This window comes from Heterodontus francisci, unplaced genomic scaffold (genome assembly GCF_036365525.1).
Source record: "Heterodontus francisci isolate sHetFra1 unplaced genomic scaffold, sHetFra1.hap1 HAP1_SCAFFOLD_534, whole genome shotgun sequence".
NCBI classification, from domain to species: domain Eukaryota; kingdom Metazoa; phylum Chordata; class Chondrichthyes; order Heterodontiformes; family Heterodontidae; genus Heterodontus; species Heterodontus francisci.
The window spans coordinates 814,824-838,324 of record NW_027141511.1 but is presented as its reverse complement, the minus strand read 5'-3'; the positions used below and the strand labels follow the sequence as shown (position 1 = coordinate 838,324).

Below are 23,501 nucleotides of genomic sequence, written 5' to 3'. Positions count from 1 at the left end.
ACACGATCTGCACTGTACTGTAAATCACCGCATCACTATCCCTTTCTGAGACACATGCAGTATCAGTACGCTTCTTCCTAAATAATAAAACATAAAAATGATGGGCTTCCTATTATTAACTTGGATATTTATTTAATGTATACTGTAACTGTACGAAGAAGAACATCAGTAAATCAGGACAGACTTGTGCATTTTGCATTTCCTAACTAGCACCGACCAGCTCCAATACCGGATTCTTTTCAATGAATACCTGCCCAGATTTCAAAAGCGATCTGTCTACTTTTCCAATGAAGCCCGCGAAAGGCGAGGTGCTGTCTGCTGCAGATGAAATAAATTGTGCTAACGAACGGGTATAGGAGGCTCATCCAATAATTTAACATCGTCACAGTGACGCACAGGGTGGCACAGTGGCGCAGTGGTGAGCACCGCAGCCACACAGCTCCAGGGACCCGGGTTCAATTCTGGGTACTGCCTGTGCGAAGTTTGCTCCCTCTGTGACTGTGTGGGTTTTCACCGGGTGCTCCAGTTTCCTCCCACTACCAAAACACTTGCAGGTGATAGGTAAATTGGCTATTGTAAATTACCCCTAGTGTAGCTAGGTGGTCGAGAACATGGGAGGAATATGGGATTACTGCAGGGTTAGAAGAATTGGTGGTTCTTGGTCGGCACATACTCGATGGGCCGAATGGCCTGTTTCAGTAATGTATCTCCAAATAAATACAATAATAAAATAAATGCAAATCTTGCTAAATAGCAGGTGGAAATGTTTCAGCGAGAAAACACATTCCCCGCTCTAAGTAAGAAATATACACATAGAGAATCATCGAGAAGCAGCAGAGATGGATGCCATTCGGCCCACTGCGTAATGAGCCAGCTCTCTTGAGTCCCACTCGGAACTCTTGACCCGAATCCCTGCACCTTTTTCTTTCAAGAATTTATCCCACTCCTTTTCAAAGGCTACTACTGAATCTATATCCACCACCCTATCAGGCATTGCATTCCAAATTGCAAGCACCGGTTACCTTACAATTCTTTCCTCTTCTTGTCTCTGACTCTTTCCCACTCACCTTAAATCTGCACCCTCTCATGAACGACGTTTCAATCATTGGAAACAGTTTATCTTTATTTATTGTAACAAAACCTGTAATGATTTGAAACAAATAAATCAAATCTCTTCTCAAGCTTCTCTGCTAAAAAGACATGAACCCGAGTATTTCCAAACTATCATTGTCATGGTAAGCATTCATCCCTGGAACCATTCCAGTAAATCGTTTTAGTACCATGTCCAAAACATTCCCGTACTTCTGCAAGTGTGTTTTCTACAATTGGTCAGAATACTGTAGTTAGGGTCGACACTGTTTTTCCTTGGGTTTAGCATAACATCCTTGATTTTGTACTCTGTGCCTCTATTTATAAATCCCAGGCAGGATCCCTCTTCATTAAGGGCTTTGTAAACCTATCCTACCACATTAGAAGATCTGTGCACAAACACCACCAGTTCACTCTGTTTTTGCACAACCTCAAAACTGCCGACATGAGGAGTCACGTCATTGATTTCAATAGCAAACATTGAGTGTGGTTTGTCGAAGGATACATTTGATTGGCAGCACATTGTAAACCAAACAGAGTAATTTGAATAAACTTGGAGCCAGTCACCTTTTTGAAGGTCATTTTCAGTGTGGCAATGTAAAAGCAGGGAGTCTGCCTAGAGTATTCAAAGAGAGCTAGTCAGGCCAAATAGTTTCATTCACTTTTAAGAATAGGTGAGCAAACCCAACAGAATTGATTGTTTCCTCATACTTTCGCATATCAGTTGCACCCAATTTTGAAATATAATCTTCTGCTCCTGGAGTCAAACACACTTAACAACTACGGCAAACATCTGTCTCTCGTTACTTCTACTATTTTCTTATTATTTCACTGTCTGATGGAATCGCTTGATCGTTAGAGGTTGAGTGTCATTCCAGTATATTGTTGTGCTGAGACCTTAACATGACAAAGAGACTTACACGGGGGTGCCCGATAAAAGCAGCCACTGAAACAAACTGAACAGCATTCTGTGCCCGTTCTTCGGGAATGCTACACATTTTCTGTAGAATGCAGGGGTAGTGAAAACACTCGCCGGGCAGAAGTCGCAGTGAACACAAGTTCAAAAATGGCCACTTTAAACAGGTATTAAAAAAAAACTCACGACAATTTCAGCTATTTGGCTTGACGAACTCCCTTCTCCTTAAAAGCTCCAGACAGACTCCCTGCTTTGAAATGGTCAGGCTGATAATTACCTTGACAGAGGTGACCGGCTCCATGTTGATTGAAATTACTGTTTGCTCAGTTTACAATGTGCTGCCAGTGAAAGCTTTCCTTCAGGAAGAATGCAAAGACAGTCTGATCCTGGCATTTACTAACAGATCACTGTAATCGATGCTGGGAGATGTGAGAACATCGATAGTGTGCAATGGCCACACTTACACTTCCCGCCCACCGTCCTCTACTTTCACAACACTGCTACAGTTCCCACAGATGGTCACTTTTATTTGGGGGTTGTTATTTAAACGGCCTTTATTGGCTGAGCCATAGCATATAAGAGCATGGAGGTAATGATGGAGCTGGATAAAACGCTAGTTAGGCCACAGCTGGAGTACTGTGTACAGTTCTGTACACCAGACTATAAGAAGGATGTGATTGCACTGGAGAGGGTGTAAAGGAGAGTCATCAGGATGTTGCCTGGGCTGGAGGATTTCAGCTATGAGGAGAGATTGGATAGGCGAAGGTTGTTTTCCTTAGAGCAGAGATGGCTGAGGGAGGACCTGATTGTTGTGCACTAAATTATGAGGGGCATTGATAGGATCGATAGGAATAAACATTTTCCCTTAATGGCGGGATCAATAACCAGGGGGCATCGATTTAAGGTAAGGGACAGGACGTTTACAGGGGATTTGACGATATGTTTCACCCATTAGGAGTTTGAAATCTGGAACATACTACCTGAAGGGGAGGTAGAGGCAGGAACCCTCACAACATTTAAGAAGTATTTAGATGTTCACCTAGAACACCACAGCCTGCAAGACTACAGGCTGAGTGCTGGGAAATGGGGTTAGAATAGATAGGTGCTTGATGGCTGGCACAGACACGATGGACCGAAGGGCCTGTTTCAGTTCTTTATAACTCTATGACTCTATGTGGAAATCCACTTTAAAACTCAAGTTTATGCTATTTAGAAACACACATACATTTGCATCTTCTCCATGAGCACGATTGCAGTTAAAATAACAAGTCCAGAGGCCCCTCCTCCTGTTATGCAGATGTTTGTCCAAGAGATTAGACCTAAAATATTGGAAAACACGTTGATGTATATTCGCATATTGGGTTCAAAATATCAACTGTGGAAACATATTTGAGTCCAAAGAAGGAAGTTTCCTTTATATTTGGATCATAAAGCTAATGGAAACTGAGGTACTCAATTTGTCCCTGTCTGCTGATTCTTCTTTAATAACTATATATTTCTAACTTGCTCACAGTCATCAAATAACAAAAAGAACAAAGAACAGTACAGCACAGGAACAGGCCATTCGTACCTCCAAGCCTGTGCCGATCTTGATTCCTGCCTAAACTAAAACCTTCTGCACTTCCGGGGTCAGTATCGCTCTATTCCCATCCTATTCATGTATTTGTCAAGATACCTCTTAAACGTCTCCATGGTACCTGCTTCCACCACCTCCCCCAGCAACAGGTTCCAGGCACTCACCACCATCTGTGTAAAGAACTTGCCTCGCACATCCCCTCTAAACGTTGCCCCTCTCACCTTAATCCTATGTCCACTAGTAACTGACTCTTCCACCCTGGGAGAAAGCTTCTGACTATCCACTCTGTCCATGCCACTTATAACTTTGTAAACCTCTATCATGTCGCCCCTCCACCTCCGTCGTTCCAGTGATAACAATCCGAGTTTATCCAACCACTCCTCATAGCTACTGCCCTCCAGACCAGGCAAAATCTTGGTAAACCTCCTCTGTACCCTCTCCAAAGCCTCCACGTCCTTCTGGTAGTGTGGCAACCAGAATTGCACACAATATTCTAAGTGTGGCCTAACTAAAGTTCTGTACAGCTGCAGCATGACTTGCGAATTTTTATACTCTATGCCCTGACCAATGAAGGCAAGCATGCCGTATGCCTCCTTGACTACCTTATCCACCTGCGTTGCCACTTTCAGTGAACTGTGGACCAGTACGCCCAGATCTCTCTGCCTGTCAATACTCCTAAGGATTCTGCCATTTACTGTATACTTCCCACCTGCATTAGACCTTCCAAAATACATTACCTCACATTTGTCCCGTTTACACTCCATCTGCCATTTCTCTGCCCAAGTCTCCAACCAATCTATATCCTGCTGTATATTCTGACAATCCTCATCACTGTCCGCAACACCAGGAACATTTGTGTCATTCGCAAACTTACTAATCAGACCAGCTACATTTTCCTTCAAATCATTCATAGATACTACAAACAGCAAAGGTCCCAGCACTGATCCCTGCGGAACACCACTAGTCCCATCCCTCCTTTCAGAAATGCACCCTTCCACTGCTACCCTCTGTCTTCTATGGGCGAGCCAATTCTGTCTCCATCTTGCCAGCTCCCCTCTGATCCCGGTTTACAATAGATAATTAAATGTTCATGCTGTACCAATCACAACTGACAAATTAAGGGTCTGCAAACGTACACTTTTGAAAAACTATGGACATACTTTAATTGGAATGCAGACCCGCCAAAACTATCAGTTACAGATGAAAGGTCTGTAATATATGAAAATAATTGAATTTTGCTTAGATGAACAAATATCTGTTATATGTACTCAAATTAATCTGAACAAGATATAATAAGCATGCACATACAAAAGGCTAGAATGCAGTTTACTGCTTGACCATTCAGTTGGAGACTGAACAGTGATAGAATGAACTCTTGACACTAATTAGAGACAAATTCAGTATTAACCTGCTGACTCTAACACCGTTCAGTTAATGACTGACCAGTGATGACCAGCTCCCGTATAGTGTTCAAATTGCAGAGAAATTAAACACCTACCCTCAGAGTGGAGCTGGGATGTGCTGACACAATCACCGTGCCTGTTTGCTGCAGCACATGAAATCGTGTTTCCAGTTCCAGTTGAGTGAATCAGTCTCAGGGAGCTCTGCATGTGGTAAGTATTCATCGCCCAGGAGAAGACTTCCATATATGACGTGTTCCCAGTGATAATTTTCCCATTGAGGTCCCATGTAATATTAGCTGGTGGATTGCCTCTGATCTGGCAGCTACAAATTGTCTCATTCTCAGACCAAGTGCAGGTCGGGCCTGCTATTATTGTGGGTTTATCTGAAAAATAAATGATTACCTTAACAGCCATAGTCTACAAAGACAAATACATTCAGTTTTTGAACAGACCATAATGGTGCCAGCAGCTTCTATTTTAACATGAAATAAGTTAAGATAGCTTATGACATTTACACTTAAAACAGGGTAGCACGTTAGTTACAGCTTCATGTTGAATCCAGTGAGTGTTCAGTGCAACAATGCTTTCACAAACAAATGTTGTGGGCTTTTCCTCAGATGGAGGGGATTTGGGTGTTATTGTGTATAACGCATCCAAAATATGTCTGACATGTCAGTGTTTTAAATGTCAATCCATTTTATTTCTATTGCTATTTTCTTTACTATGTTCTTCCTTTGTTGGGAACTTTGAACTATTCTTCTCTAGACGCTCAGTTAACATGACAACATTTAATTTAAACTTCTTTAAATATGACGTTGTTAGCTCAACATTCGTTCAACGAACAGAGTCTGAGTTAGCAACTTTTCATTCGATTTTAATTTTGGAGTATTAGTGCACATCAAAGTGCGCAATGCCAGTTCTAAAGGGTGTAAACTGTTTAATCCAGGCTGCAATATACTTCTGAACAATTAAATGCAGGGTAAAGCACACAAACCACTTCACAAACCACTGACCACCTCCAGGCACTTACCCAATGTCTCCTGAGACAAGGAGACCAAAGCTAAAAACACCCAGTAAATCTGCCTCTCTCCTAATTAGAATAGTGCAAAAGGCTGCATTTATGTCACACTGTGCCATCGGCAAATCTTGCCATCATAACCGAGAGGGTCATTTTTTTCTCCTGCATTTCCCATGGATTTATTTTTTAGATAAATGCGCAAAGAAGAGAGGATGTTTACCAAACGCACATCACATCGGTTCTTTCGAGCAAGCAGGTGACAAAAAGTTGGGTTTTAATTGAGCGTTCATGAAATGGAAATTAAGGAAGTCATACACACTTACATTGTACAGAAATCTGTCTGGAGCTGTTAGCGCTGCATTGTTCATTTTCAGCCACGCACCAATATTCACCGTCATCTTCAGAACTGATGCTGTGGATTCGCTGTTTTAGGTCACCAATGGAAGATCTGCTGATCTCCTTACCATTTTTCACCCACGTTAAATTGAATGGAGGTTTCCACCTTGATATGCAATATAATAATAGTGAGTTATCTTCCACCGCTACTGCAGACGAATTGACTTTTGGGTTTTCCAGTCCATCTGAAACAGGCATGAATGTAAATCGTTATGTTACAAGAACGCACACGAATTAGGAGCAGCAGTAGGCAATTCGGCCCCGAGAGCCTGTTCCGCCATTCAATAAGATCATGGCTGATCTGATTGTGGCCTCAACTCCACTTTCTTGCCTGCTCCCTCTAACCCTTGTGGATAAAGCAGTTAACTAAGTCAGCCTTGAATATATTCAATGAGGCAGCCTCCACCTCTCTCCGGGGAAAAGAATTCCACAGTCTAACGATCCTCTGAAAGGATTTCTCCTTTTATTAGTCTTAAACGAGAGGCCCCTAACAGTTAAACTGCATCCCCTAGATCTCGACTCCCTCACAAGGGGAATCATCTTCTCAGCATGCACCCTGTGAAGTCCCCTCAGGATCCATGTGTTTCAATAAGATCACCTCCCATTATTCTAAAATCCAATGGGTATCGACTCAACCATTCTTCATTTTACTGGGAAAGAGGACGAGTATAAATCAGTTTATAGTTATAAAATTTCTTTTTTTTTTCCTGAGAAGTTCCTCCTCTCCTCTCCATTTTGTCTGTTTGGCGTTGTACATACAGTGACACTGGTACCTTATTCACCCCAATTCTGATGGCCAACGAGAGCTGAAATCGGGCTTCAAATCAGAGACCAGCTTCAGGCCATTACTCAGCATGGCCGTTTATTTGTGTCACTTTCTGACTGACTAAACTCAGAATGACACTAAAAGGCCTTGGTTTAAGAATTAATAAATTAATAACCCAAATTGTTAAAGCTCCAGAATTGATCTACGGGTCTGTCTCTTCCTCACAGAGTGCGACTGAGCTCCATTCCTCTTCATTGATTATCAGATTAAACTCTCACAGTACAGGGACGAATGGTACCTCGATTCATTCTTTAATATGGTACCAAATCCGTAACACAATGATTGTGATGGAAATACAAATATTGAACTAGTTGGACATCAAATTATGTCTATGAATTTTGTAACAAACACTTACATTTAATCTGCAAGTTAAGGTTTTGTGTTGAAGAGGTTTGGAAGCCATCAATTATAAGTGTGCATCCCAGAATGCTTCCGTGATGAGTACATGATGGAGTGAAGGTGAGCACGGATGAATCTCACCGAGAATATGACCAATTGTTGATTATTTCTGCACTTTCTTTAGTATCCCATGCAACAGGAAGGGGCGCACTGTAATGAACCCACTTCACTTTCAGGTTGCTATTCGGGCAGCTGTCGGTGATTGAACAGGTCAGTCGTGCAGTTCGTGCAGCAATCAGGTCGTCGTAACCTGAAATACCTGGCGTTTCTATAAGAGCAGGAGATAAGGTGTATATCAGGTTCATTTCAATCTTAAAACTGGGAAGTGATCTGCACCAAGTAAATCTGAAAAACAATCTTTTAAAAATCATACTTCATTATTTTCTGTCAGTTATGTCTTACGAGTGAGTTCATTGTTCTGAATTATTCCTTTGAGTAATAAATTAGTCAATGCCTCATCCGGGAATACATAGCTCCACTTAATGAATCATTGCTTGTTTCAACACCTGCATTATTCAGGTGGTGGAGCTGATAGGTGGAGACAAGTGGAACAGCTTTGCAAACTGCAGGTTGAATCAGCATTATCTCCATTAATATCACGAATATTTAATCTACTCATGTGCTTCCTTTTGAATTTTTGACCAGCTTTTACCAGTCTCATGCTTGCTAATGCAGATTCAGACAAACCCCAGAATCTGTTGCAAAGAACAATCACTATACAAAGATGATACTGAAGAAATGAATAGACCAGATAAAGGACGGGAAACATCGTCTTGTGCCAGAAATCTATACCTGGTCCTTCTCACTCCACTCGAAAGGAAGGCCACAGGGCGGTTTGGTGAGGGTCTGGCTGGTATGAGGGAGTATAAATACATACAAAGCCCCAAAACTGGGGCAGATGTGAGAGTAAAATAGATTTGGGGATAATTTAATAAAAGTCCTTAAACTTATGAAGTAGCTGGGTCAACGGAAATAGAATCAGCCTGTGGTAGGATTTGAATTGCCATCAAAACTGGCATTCCCAATCAGCCGCCCATTCGCGCAATCCCCGATTTCAATGACAATGATAACCTGCTGGCTTTTGTATTGTACATTAGCCCTACAACCCGGGTTTCACGTTCGGTCAACACGTTGCAAATAAATTCTCAATTGGACATTTAGGAATAGCTTAGAAAGTTAAACGGGAATTGAAATTTCTATGGGAAATGAGCACGCACATGCGATTAGGAATGTGGTTCATGTGGAGGATAAACAACAGCACGGACTGGCTGAGTGGAAACGTCAGTTTTACTGCTGTCATTTCTCTATATTTATGTCTTTAGGATATGGAGCACTGCGCCTGTTATCGCTACCCAGTCAAAGAACAAAGAACAGTACAGCAGAGGAACAGACCATTCGGCCCTCTAAGCCTGCGCCGATCTTGATGCCTGCCTAAACTTCCAGGGACCGTATCCCTCTATTCCCATCCTATTCATGTATTTGTCAAGATGTCTCTTAAACGTCATTATCGTACCTGCTTCCACCACCTCCCTCGGTAGCAAGTTCCACGCACCCACCACCCTTTGCGCAAAGAACTTACCTCGCACATCCTCTCAAAACTTTGCCCCTCTCACCTTAAACCTATGTCCCCTAGTAACTGACTCTTCCACCCTGGGAAAAAGCTTCTGACTATCCACTCAGTCTATGCCACTCATAACTTTGTAAACCTTATCATGTCGCCCCTCCACCTCCGTCGTTCCAGTGAAAACAATCCGAGTTTATCCAACCACTCCTCACAGCTAATGCCATCCAGACCAGGCAACATCCTGGTAAACCTCTTCTGTACCCTCTCCAAAACCTCCACGTCCTTCTGGTAGTGTGGCGACCAGAATTGCACGCAATATTCTAAGTGTGCCCTAACTAAAGTTCTTTACAGCTGCAGCATGACTTGCCATTTTTTATACTCTATTCCCCAACCAATGAAGGCAAGCATGCCGTATGCCTTCTTGACTACCTTATCCACCTGCGTTGCCACTTTCAGTGACCTGTGGACCTGTATGCCCAGATCTCCCTGCTTGTCAATACTGCTAAGGATTCTGCCATATACTGTTTACTTCCCACCTGCATTAGACCTTCCAAAATACATTACCTCACATTTGTCCAGATTAAACTCCATCTGCCATTTCTCCGCCCAAGTCTCCAACCGATCTATATTCTGCTGTATATTCTGACAATCCTCATCACTGTCCAGAACACCACGAACCTTTGTGTCGTCCGCAAACTTATTGATCAGACCAGCTACATTTTCCTCCAAATCATTTATATATACTACAAAGAGCAAAGGTCCCAGCACTGATCCCTGCGGAACACCACTAGTCACATCCCTCCATTCAGAAAAGTCATCCTGTGTTTCAAGATCCTTCTGAGTTCGACCACAGACATTGCAATATCTGCCCACTTTTCACGTCATTTAATTTATATTGAACCAATGGAGAGAAAATGTGCAAAAGGAACAAAGAGAACATTCACCTGAAACAGAAAGAAAGACATGGGACTGCTCCTCGTGATATTGCAAAATATTCCAGCCAGAAGATATTTCCAGGATGAACTGATATGTGCCATGATCGCTCTTCTTAATATTCTTTATCAGGAGGGAGCATTGATTTGTTGCAAGGTTTCCCTTGAACTCAGCTCTCCTAACATAGTTAGAATGCTGACTGCGTGAATGTTTTGAATCATAGATAATGGATATGCCTTGTTCACCAGCACCAGTGCCCAACTTCATCCACATCCCGTTTAGTCTGGATCTCTGCACATGAACCCAACACCGCTGGGACAACTTTTGGCATCGCGACAGAGCATTGAGCAACACAAATAACTGAGAAAAAAATAGACTCCCTTTAATCATCCATTCAAAATCGATTGCAACATCTTAAACTTTAACATATTTCTTAATTGACAGATCAAATCTCTACAGCAATTTAAATATCAGTTACGGCATTTTTCAAATCAAGTCAAAATACTTATAAAACACCAATCACGACACCTACTAAATTGCAGGATGAAATACCTGTTGGATAGGAGATTTATGAATTAATAATATGCAGATTCAATATTCTTCTTAAAACCGAATATGTGTGCACTAACGAGGAATTGAATGCTCCAAAATGCTCCTTAAATATTCATTTAAGCATTGATCACAACCTGCATTAAATTGCTTTGAATTGCACAATAAATATGAACTAAAATGCTTTTAGTTGAGCACCACAATACTCATTTAATATAATTGAAAAGCCCTGGACTTCAATGTTATTTGAAAAGGCAAAAATCAATCATTCAAGAAATTACCATTCCACTAGTTTTAAAATCAATAACCAGAAATCATTTACATTCTGTGCTTCCTATTCTTTTCCAATAAAACATAAATGACCTGCTGTAAGAATTGTGAAAACATCAGAAATGTACCTTGTGTCAAGGTCATGAGAGAAACAAACACGCAACTCCTCATGGCTGGAGCAATTGCCGATTTCGTTGTCAAAATTATGAGAACTTATTTCACTATTCAGAATATTCACGTTTCTGCATTCCTCTTGCCAGTCACATCTTTGTATTTCTTGACTAATCAACTTCAGACTGTTTGGGAATTCAGATATTCGGAGCTTACCGAACTGTGCTTACTCACTCAGCTCCGTTGACGAGGTCGGCAGTTTGCGCATCTTGTCCGTGTATTGCGTGTGCCCCAATGTTATTGAGTATAATGCTGTGGTATATCTAACAGTCGCTAAAGAATGCCCGGTTCAGAAACAACATATCTCTCTTTCGCTCAAACATACACGCACCAAAGGTACTGTTATTTCGGAAACCAATATGTTGAAAACCGAATCCGAACGGTGCAGCCCAAGCATGCAGGCAGCTCTGAATCACATTTCACACACATTTAGCTTTCTGGATGCTAATCCGAGTTGAATGTTTCAGATATGTCACTGCAGTTAATGTGGCTATTACATCGTGTAGACTTGTGGTTTCTGCATCTTCCTTAGTTAGCGCTACAATGCGCATCTGCTTTGTCAGAAATAGGAATTGCTTAACCCCCTGTGCAGCAGCCACTATCCCCAATTTAATTAACTCTTGACCATCACGCACAAGTGCCGTCATGTGTCTGAAATAATACAAAATTAAACCAATTGTAGCAGTGTTTTTTTCACATTTCGGTGCAAGGTCTGGTACTTTTTATTGATCTTGAGTTATGGTAGTAAATGCAAGTGCCGCTTGCAAGTGTTTGAATGAACAGCCCCCGAGAAGCTGATCAATATGGGAAGATCCTGGATAAATAGCAATTATGAACCATTCACCTCTAACATCACTTGAGCGGAAGTGGAACGAAATTGACATGGGTTCAGGTCCGAACCATTTATTCCAATTGTGAATGAAAGGCCCGAATCGTAAAAAAAGAGCCTAATTAGCCACAGTCAGGGTTCAGTGGTTTTATTAACTGAGCTCAACGGAAGTGAACATTTCTCTGGGATATTTTATTCTGAGCCCAGGCCTCCCGCCCGTTTCCCACCCGGGTGTAAAAGTGAAAATTCGCCTCGGATTATATTTGGTACTATGCCGAATAATTATTTTTAGCATTAGAATACGGGTTTTTTAATGAAAACAATGACACTGGTGCAACAGGTCATGGCAAGCAGTTCATTGAATTATTAAACTGAACCACAAATATTGTCAAGTCCGCCTTTAGTCCATGTGTCTTCTGGTTCATAACAGATGATTCGGATTGCTCATTCGGCAGCTGGTTGGAGTCGATGCTATAAGTAACCAGGTGTGTTTGATGTTGTGGACACTTCTTTTCACCACAAACAAATGCATATCACTTTTTGCATGATGCTGACACGATTCCTCATGAGAAAAAAACATTATTTCCATTAAAGGCATCATTGTAAATTGGTGATAAAAGAGGCGCTAAATGGGGAGATTCTAGTTGATTTCAGTGCTTTGCTCACTGATCCTGGATTTTGCACCGTGATAAGAGGAAATGAAAGAATGTTTGCCCTGATCACTAAGTAGCAGCACTGCACTATGCAGTAAAAAACAGTGAGATGGTTATTTGCGTGCAGGGGAATGATAATTCAGAAAATCATGGAAAATAATGGCAGCACACACAATAGCAGCGGCTATGATTAAGTTACGGTTAGAAGCAGTCATGTGTTACAATTGGAACAGCAATTTATGCAAAGTTTAAAGCTGCTCAGCAGGCTGTTTACCAATCCACTCGTGCAACGAGAATCGACCCACATAGATACCAGAGGATTCTTCAAACTGGATCTGCAGTGTCCCTAACGCGCATAGATGAGAAGTAATGTCCCCAACATTTCTACACTCTCTCTCCTATGGAGACTAGAGGGAAAACTTCCACACTGCTCCGCCCGTAAATAGATTAGAAAAAAACCTCGAAATTTTTGCAGTCGTTACCACAAAGAGACGAGAGGAAATATTTCCATTCTATTCGTATTGGCACTCATACTTTTTAAAAATTCGTTCATGGGAGGTGGGCGTCGCTGACAAGGCCAGCATTTGTTGCCCATCCCTAATTAACCTTGATAACTGGGTGACTTACAAGGCCATTTCAGAGTCAACCACATTGCAGATGTCCTTCCATCAAGGGCATTAGTGAACGAGATGGGTTTATACAACAGTCGATGATAGTTTCATGGCACAAATACAAAGACTAACTTTCAGTTCCGGATTGATTACTTGGATGTATTCCTTAAATTTAAATTACACCAGCTGTTGTAGTCGAATTTGAAACCAGATCCATAGCATTAGCTTCGGACTCGAGGTTGCTAGATCAGTGACAATAGCACTGGGCCACCGGCTCCCCTATAGAACAGCACAAATCTCTCCATTAAATGTACAGTGTCTATACTAAACACTGTCAGTCACTGAAACTGACAAAAAAACTAGTCTCATATAAAAGCAAAATACTGCAGATGCTGGAAATCTGAAATGAAAACAAAATGCGCTGGAAAGACTCAGTAGATCCAGCAATATCTGTGGGGAGAGAAGCAGAGTTAACGTTTCAGGTTTGTGACCTTTCATCAGAACTCAAATAAATGAGTCTAATCTGTATAAATCGATATTGAACAGGTGGGAAGTGTAAAACTGGGGAAATCACACATATATAAGGATAGGAGAGATTTACAGCACCGATGATATCTTAAATGAACGTTGGCATACGTCTGTACAAAACAATGGAGATTGCGGTGGAATAATTTCATCAATGCATAACGGCAGATTAACAAATAATGTTGGCATGGCAACGCCACTGGTTCATTTGCTTTCCCCTCCTGAATTCCGTCATTTACTTTAACTTGAACTGAAATGAAAACCTGTGAAACACTGAAGTGTTAAGGAAAATCCCAGCGGGAATAACATCGTGACAGCAGCATGAAAATTCAAGGTTCAGCTTGTCGAGCCACTCATAAAAGAAAAAGTTAATTGTAACCCAAAACAATAAGCCGATGGTTGGGTTATAGGAATTGGTCTAATCTAAATAAATTATCAATAACATGAGCCCCTTTATGAACCGTGATGACGCTTAATCTCTGTTATGACTCACTTGTTGTATGCCCGGTGCTGCTCCTGGCATGCCCTCCTTCACCCTTCATTGAACGAGCGTTGGTCACCCGGCTTGATAGTACTGGTAGAATAGGGTATACGCTGGTCAATGAGGTTACAGATTGTGGTTGAGTGCCATTCTGCTGCTGCTGATGGCCCAATGCACCTCATGGATGCCCAAATTTAAGTTGCTGGATCTGTTTGAACTCTATCCCATTTAGCACGCTGGTAGTGCCACACAACACGATGGAGGGTATCCTCAATGTGAAGACAGGACTCCGTCTCAACAAGGATTTTGCGGTGGTCACTCTTACTAATAATGTCATGGGCAGATGCATCTGCGACAGATTGGTGAGACTGAGTTCAAGTAGGTTTTTCCCTCTTCTTGGTTCCCTCACCACCTGCCAAAGACCCATTCTCGCAGCAATATCCTTTATGACTTGGCCAGCTCGCTCAGTAGTGATGCTATCGAGCCATGTTGGTTTTGGTCATGAATGTCCCCGACCCAGAGTACATTCTGTGCCCTTGCCACATGCAGTGCTTCTTCCAGTTCGTATTCAACAAGGAGCAGCACTGATACATCAGCCGGGTGGGTTGGCGGTGGGGTGGTGGTGGTGGGTGGGGCATGGGGATGGTGGTGCGGTGGGAGCGGTGTTAGGTGGTAATCAGCGGAAGGTTTCATTTCCCATGTTTCACCTGATGTCATGAGACTTCATGGAGTCCCAGAGAAACTCTTTCCTTATTGCATACCACTGTGCTTCCACCTCTGGTGGGTCTGTCATGCTGGTGCCTAGGTTGATGCTGGGTAGTCCATCTGGTTTCATTAGTTTTCTTGCACTTTGTGGCAGTTTAGTACAACTGAGTGGCTTACTCGGTCATTTCAGAGTGCAGTTAAGAGTCAAACACATTGTTGTCGGTATGGAGTCACATGTAGGCCAGACCTGGTTAGGACTGCTGAATTTCTTCTCTGAATCACATTAGTGACCCAGATAGGCTTTTGCAACAGTCGACAATGGTTTCATGATCACGATAACACTATATTTTGATTCCAGATTTATTAATTTAATTCAAATTTCACCATCTGCCATGGTGCCATCCCCAGAGCATTAGCCAGGGCATCTGGATTACTAACCCAGTAACATTACTACTGCGGCACTGCCTCCCATCAGCTTTAAAACCAATAACCAAAGTCATTTATATTCTGTTCTTCCTGTTTCCCCCTCACTGTTGCAAAGATTGTAAAAAAACATAACAGATTTATTCCTGTCAGTGTCATGATAGAAATAGACATGCAACTCCATGTGGCTGAAAACTGCTGCCCATTTCACTATCAAAATGATGAACCATTTCCTAATTAAGGCCATTCAGCTTTCTGCATTTTCTCTGGGCCGTCGCATCTTGGATTTCTTTACTAACTCGGATTTTGTGAGGGAAGCATGGGGGTAGAATGCTAAACAGCGAACTGTCCCATCATTACCCCTCTGAAACTGGCTGCAACTTCTGAATGTAGAACAAGCACAGATCAGCCAGAAGTCCTGAAGTTGAGGCTTTTCCTTCAGGAGTCCTCCACAGACTCTGCTGTGATTTTATTTTACACCTTTTTTCCCTTGTTGTGAAAACCCTTTCATATGATTGGCTGCCTGGACAGCTTGATAACATCACTCCAGCTCCACGCTGCAAATGCCCCGTAAAGAATGGTGCAATCAGTTGCATTACCACTGCACGGAATTTGAGGCAGAACAGCACCGCCCACGCATATGGACGCTTCTGACTCACATTTCACACGTATTTAGCTTTCTGGTAGCTAATATGAGATGCATGTTGGAGAGTCGAAACGATACTTAGTTTAGGTTCTGCAATCTGTACACGGGTAACTATCACACCTTAGTCTTGCAATATGCATCTTTCACGTCAGAGATCGACCCTGTAGTATAGCAGTTTTTTCCGCGAATTGATTTAACTCTTTACCTTCACACTCAAGCACGCTTTTTTTGTTCTAAAGTGAACCAATATTTTATCCATTTTTCAATATTTGTGTATGAGGTCGGGTATGTAAGAGACAGGTGCCTGAGTGGTAATGTTAATTGATTTGTAATTCAGAGGCTCGGACTAAAGCTGAGGAGACACGAGTTCAAGTCCCAGCATGACAGCTGGTGGAATTTGAATTCAATGAATTATTAAAGAATGCAATGAAAAAACAGAAACTCATCTCAGTAATGGTGACCAGGAAGCAAATGGATTTTCATAACAACCCTCTAGTTCAATAATGTCCTTTAGGGAAGAAAATATGGCGTCCTTAACCGCTCTGGCCTTCATGTGACGCCAGACCCACAGTAATCCAGTTGACTCTTAACTGCCCTCTGAAATAGCTGAGCAAGTCACTCAATTGTTTCAAATGACTGTAGAAAGGTCAAAGCAGAATAAAAGCGGATGGATCACCTGGCATCGACCTAGACTCTGGACATGACAAAGCCAGTTCCTGCCCAGTCGACACTGCAAAGTCCTCCTTACTAGCGTCTGGGGACTTGTCCCAAAATTGGAAGAGCTGTGACACAGATTAGTCAATCAAAAGCTTGACATAGTCATGTTCACTGAATCATACCTTACAGGCAATCTCCAAGATACCACCATCATCATCCCTGAGTATGTTTTCTCCCAGCAGCAGGGCAGACCCAACAAAGGTGGCAGCAATTGGGAGGGAATTGCACTGTGACTTCTCTCATTGTCTCTGGATTTCATGAAGTCTCATGGTATCAAGCCAACCATGGGCAAGGAAACCTCCAGCTTATTAGCACCTACCACCCATCACCACACCTCCACTACCCCACACCCCCGCCCCCCCAACTTCCAGCTGATGAATTTGTACTCCTCCATGTCGAACATCACTTTGAAGAAGCACCGATAGTAGTAAGGGCACAAAATGTACTCTGCTTGGGGGACTTCAAAGCTAATGACCAAAGTGGCTCGGTAAAACCACGGCTGCCCATGTTGGCCAAGTCCTGAAGGCTATATCTGCTAGACTGTGTTTGCGGCAGGTGGTGAGAGAAACAACAAGAGGGAAGCAACCTACATGACCTCGCCCTCACCGATCTACCTGTGACAGATGCATCTGTCCATGACAGAATTGGTAGGAGTGACCACTGCACAGTTCTTGTAGAGGCGATGTCCCATCTTCACCTTGAGGATACCCTCTATCGTGTTGCGTGGCACTACCACTCTGATAAATGGGGCAGAATCAGAACTGATCAAGCCCCTCAAAACTGGTTATCCATGAAGGCCATCAGCAGCAGAATCGTATTCCACCACAATCTGCAACTTTATGGCTCAGCATATCCCTCACTCTACCATTACCATTTAGCCGGTGGACCAACCCTGCTTCAATGAAGAGTGCAAGAGAACATGTCAGGAGCAGCATCGAGCATAGCTAAGAATTATTTGCCAAACTGGTGAATCTGCAAAGCAACATGTGATAGACAGGGCTAAGCGATCCCACAACCAACAGATCAAAGCTCTGCAGCCCTGCCACATCCAGTCATGAATGGTGGTGGACAAATTCAAAACTAAAGGTTGGAGGAGACTTCACAAACATCCCCATTCCCATCAGCAGCAGTTGATGATTATCTCGGTATGCGTCCCTGGGAACAGCCCATAGAGCACAGACTCCTGTGTTATGGAGCTTCTCAGGATGAACCTTGGCAAAAACCATTGTATCTCTTTCCACACCTACTTTGCAAAGACATTCCAGAAGGAGGTGGACGACGGTGTCTTCCTCTCCACAGCCACCTCGAGGGCAGCGTGCAGAGGCACTGACACTCCTGGCATGCAGGAAGGATTTGTTGGGGAGAGAGCTTCACACCACCAGCCAAGCTACTCCGTTTTGCTTGTTTGAACGTTCTGGCAATGATTTATTCTGCTAAATGAGTTGACAATCTGTTCAGGGAACCATCTGACAGGATCCACCATCTACTTATCCCGAAGGGTCTTGAGGACATTCTGTGCATTCCACTGCCTGATGGATTGGTGGTCAAAGGTGTTTTTCTGCACAAACCTTTCCACGAGGGACAACTAAATGCAGTGTGTCGCGGCAATGTGGCCATAACCATCCTTTGCAGCACGCGGGACAGATAGAACCTCAGCATGTAGTGACAGTCTGAAAAGGCAGAGAAGCTTTATCTTGGAATGTGAAATGTAGTTCCTGTCCTGCAACTGCAGAGCTGTTGATGCGGAGGGGGAGGGGTGGGGGGTGTTAATGCAATTCCTGTCCGGTAACTGCAGAGTTGCTGAAGGGGAGAGGAGGTGAGATTAATGTAGTTCCTGTCCTATAACTGCAGAGCTGCTGATAGAGTGGGGAGGTGGGAAGGGGCGGGGCGGTGGAGGGGATGTTAATGCAGTTCCTGTCCTGTAACTGCTGAGCTGCTCCTGATGGGAATGTAGCTCAATCATTCTCTGTTCGAGAGTCTTTGTAACTGTGTTGATATCATCATATCCAGTAACTGTAGGTCCCACATTTTGCTCCGACCTTGATATTGACTCTGTTCTAGATTGCTGGTAGTTATGGTCTATGACAGTGAAGGATAGGAGCAGAGAGCACAAGCTGTGCAAGGTAACATGATTCCCAATATAGGTGTCCAGCAGGGGACCTCCCAATACCCCAATTCAATTAGCATCGCTAAGCAATATGCTACCAACCAGCGGAATCCAGAACAATGTTTAACATTATATCCGATAGTTGCTCTTTATTTCTACATGGTGAAGCTTCTGTAATGATGAAGATTGTGAAGTTTGCTTCTTCCATCCTGATAGTTAGCAAAGGTATAATATTCTTTCTAATCATTTCAGACTGAGGCGATTTCCAGCTTGTGGAAAACTAACAAAGTACGTATTGATAGAAGTAGCATATTGATAGTGAGTGATTTGTAAATTTGCGACGAAGTTATTTCATGTCTATTACACTCCAAGCTTTATTCTGAATTTTGTTCGCAGTTACTGAATAATTAATGAGCATTATCGGTGTCTGAATTGAAATTTGAATGGAATTTAATGAGTTTCATCAATTTAATGGTTAGTGATATTGGTGGATGTTCAAAGAGTAAGTTCACAGTATTTAGTTGGGAACTTAGGGACTATTTTAATTGGCATAATATTGGAGATTTCAGTGATGGTTAATCAAAACTTCTTCATCAGTTGTCCAGAGTTCACGACGGGCTGTGAAGACATACCAGGGAAGGTCTCGGCTCAAAACGATTCATGTATCGAAATCCCTTGTACATTTTATCATGCCACTAATGGCCGCAACCCATAGATTATGTGGTTAACGGGGAGTCCTGAAGGGGTGCTGGGGTGGGAGGGCGGGAGGGGGGATGGGGGGGGGAACGGTATTGTGTACGATTCCAGAGATGCATACACTGTAAACACTAAATATAAAGGGAGAACTGAATTAAACGGCGACGTTACAAAGAAACAGCGTTCCTTACTGATCAAGGATATCAGGAAGAGTGAAGAAGGTGACTATTAGTTGGCACTGAGGATGACCAATACCCCATAATACTACAGATCGATACACTGCCCCAACTCTTACAACTCTTTCTATTCTAGTTAGGGTTTGGTTTTCTTTTGCTTCTTTGGTGTTTTTCCCATCTCCTCAATGTCTTTTGATTTAAGCCTAAAATAACAATATATTATCCTATCTTTAATCCTATCTCTGCTCCTATCCTCAGGTTTCAGCAGCAGTGCTGGTCCATTGAGTAATATCCAGATGTGTGTTACATTTTCACTTGGACAGAAATGCATTCCTGACATTCTGAATAGCTTTAGGAACTCACTGAGCTGTTCAGTTAAGAAGTGCGACACTCAATGTTTTATTGAACCATACAGACCAATAGGTCAAAATTCCCTCCTGACTGGCAGCACATCCATCAGGAAAGATTTGTGTTCCAAATTAAGATATCGACTGACATGGGAAATGCATAAGAGGGATTTCCTGGGTCGAATCACCGACAGGTTTCCATATCATAAAGAAAAATATGCATTCACAAAGCGCCTTTCACGACCTCTTGAACTCTCAAAATACTTCATTATTAATGAAATTGCGATATTAGCAATAAAGTCTGAGGAGTGGGATTTGAACTGAAAATATTCTGATTCAGGAGCCAGACTTTTATTTCGAAGTGGGGCCATTTGGGAGACTCATTGGCTTTCCACAGCCACCGTATCAAACCCAGATAGAATTCTTATTAATAGAAAGTAAAGTGGACTTTACAAACCACCAAAGGGTTGGTGCATTCCTTTGAAGGAAATCCATGATTATTAATCTGGTTCTTCCAAGGAAAGGCGAAGCTTTATTGGAGGAACAGAATCTCATCCTTGCTGGAAGTACACACAGATGGATGTGACTTTATTTCCAATCAGACAGATTCAGCAGATTGTGTGTTTCTCTCTAAACTGTCAAAGCGCACACATCACAAAGGGCGAATGTCTTTAGTTTTAATTTCATTTGAACGTTGCACATATAAAGCTAAACTTAAAATATTTCTCCCGACTTTACACAGGACACAAAATAAAGCCTGAGTGATAGCCGGTCTCAGTTCATGTAAAGGGAAACCAGTTCAAACGCTGTCCTGTTCTTGCTTATTGAGACTCCCCATTACATTAATAAACTACAGCAAGTATGTGTACAGAGATTGATTTGGGATGACTTTATAGTTGTCCATGCCATGATCACACGGGTCAGAGACTTGAGTTTTTAAGAAAGGATAGAACAATTCAGACTGCTACTTTTATGACATCAATAGGTAGGAAACGTGCCTATACTCACAGATAAGATTTATATTACTCCCATGTTGTAATATTAGAACAATAATGAACAGCAAGATCTTTTTGAATATTTTAGGAACATTTCCCTGGAAAATTGTCATCTCAGTAGTAACAGCGTCAGCGCTTATCATTCTGATTCTGATCGCAATGACGGTACAGAGGTATGTGTGGTTCATAAGTACATAAAATCACATGTTGGTTACAGATTTCAAATGGGTTTTGACATCAGGAGTTCTGCATATGTGCATTGTAAATATAACCTGGAATGGCAAGAGTAGTGAGGCACCTCATGTATTGTATTGAAAGAAATTGATCTTTATTGCACTTTATGAAATGTCCAATTTGAATAGTTTTGTAATGTATTTGTACAAACTGTTGCGTAATTTAAAAAAAAATGGATAAAGCATATTTTTGGAAGAGAAATTCTCATAGTCCTTATTATAGCACAACGGCGTCTTAAGGTATTGTCAGTGCCAAGACCACCCACGCTGAAAGCATTATCTGTGTTCACATTCACTTATGTTTATTTGCTGTGTGTTCACAGGCCTGCTCATTTTGAACAAATTATTCATGTTTGCAGAAGTTTGAGGTAGTGACAGTTGTGTACACAATTTCTTCATTGTCACTATTGGTTTTACCGATAGTGGGGTGACAAGACTAGCGTCTGTGTATTGTTCGTCACTCTGTAACGAAAGGAACTTGTGTTAGATCTGGAACTATTGCAGATGTGGAGCTAAACGCCATGTGAGTATGCTTGCTACACCACAGCAAAAGTAAGAATTTACTCTGCGTTAAATTTTCAGCTATACGGTCGCCTATGTACGGGGTGGGGCGCCGGGCGGGGGCGGGGAGAGGGTGGGGGGGTGGTGTGTAGTTGCGGCAGGTGTGCACCTGCTTCATCGGCTTGGACCAGGAAAAGGCCTTTGGCATGATATCACACACCTACATGCTTTCCAAAATGGGGTTTGCGGAGGGAATCTGTAATTAGATCCAAGTTCTCCACGCAAACATCAGTAACCCAGTCTCAATCAATGGTTGGGAATCGGAACGTTTCCCAATCAAATCTGGAGACAGACAGGGCTGTCCTCTCTCCCCTGTCCTGTATTGTTTGCTGTATTGAACCGTTTGCGGAAGCTATCAGTAAGGATGCAGGCATAAGAGGGCTAACAATCCCAGGCAGGGAAGGCACTCAGGTCAAAGTCTCCCTGTACATGGACAACGTCACCATTTTCTGCTTGGATCCGCTGTCTGTTCGCATCTGCAGATGAGCATCGGCGACCATTTCGAACTGGCCTTGGGAGCCAAAGTAAATCACAGCAAGAGCAAGGCCATGTTCTTTGGGACCTGGGCTGACCGATACTTTGTTCCCTTCACCGTCAGCTCAGACTACCTGAATGTGCTGGGGATATGGTTCGGAGCGGCTGGGGCGAGTGCCAAAACCTGGAAAGAGCAAGCAGGCATGGTGAAACAAAAATTGAGCATGTGGGGACAAGATGTAAAACTATAAAGTCTGCTCAGAGGCAGAGAAAGGGGCGGAGAGTAGCAAATAACAAAAGGGAAGGTTTGTGTTAGGGTGGAAGGAAGGAGAGGTTAAATGGCAAAGGGGATGATGGTGCAAGGTCAAAGGGAATGGAAATGGGACAACAACAAAAGATGGCTCGAGAGGATTTGGAAATGACAATAAGCAGAAACATTACCAGCATCTGGTGTCTGAAAGAATGGGGGCAGTGACTATGATCAGACAGTTTTTCGGACAGCTGCTGTTGGTACGGATTCAGCCATTGCCATTTACACCTCCTCAAACTGATCGTTTGTTTCTTTATTTGTCCCATTGCAGCATCATCCATTTTGTCGTTTGATCTATCCGGCCTCCCACCCTATCACAAAGCTCCCTTTTTGTTCCTTCCTCCACTTCCACTGTAGATTAGATTAGATTAGATTAGAGATACAGCACTGAAACAGGCCCTTCGGCCCACGAGTCTGTACCGAACATCAACCACCCATTTATACTAATCCTACACTAATCCCATATTCCTACCAAACATCCCCACCTGTCCCTATATTTCCCTACCACCTACCTATACTGGTGACAATTTATAATGGCCAATTTACCTACCAACCTGCAAGTCTTTTGGCTTGTGGGAGGAAACCGGAGCACCCGGAGAAAACCCACGCAGACACAGGGAGAACTTGCAAACTCCACACAGGCAGTACCTGGAATTGAACCCGGGTCCCTGGAGCTGTGAGGCTGTACTTGTTTAAAACCTGTTATAACTCCCACTTTTTCAGTTCTGATGAAAGGTGATCGATCTGAACCGTTAACTTTTCTCCATTCTCTGCAGATGCTGTGTGACCTGCTGAATATTCCCTGCTTTTATTTCAGATGTCAAGCAACCGCCGGAATTTGCTTCTGTTCTTATTGAATAAGTATGGTTTCAGAAGGAACGTGAACTGGAAACTACTTCCAA

At 42.6% G+C, this 23,501-nt stretch overlaps 1 pseudogene; it reads right to left on the bottom strand.

The window, feature by feature from the left end:
• Positions 1 to 3,214: 3,214 nt before the first annotated feature.
• On the bottom strand, positions 3,215 to 14,391 carry LOC137363947 (uncharacterized; annotated as a pseudogene).
• Positions 14,392 to 23,501: the final 9,110 nt, after the last annotated feature.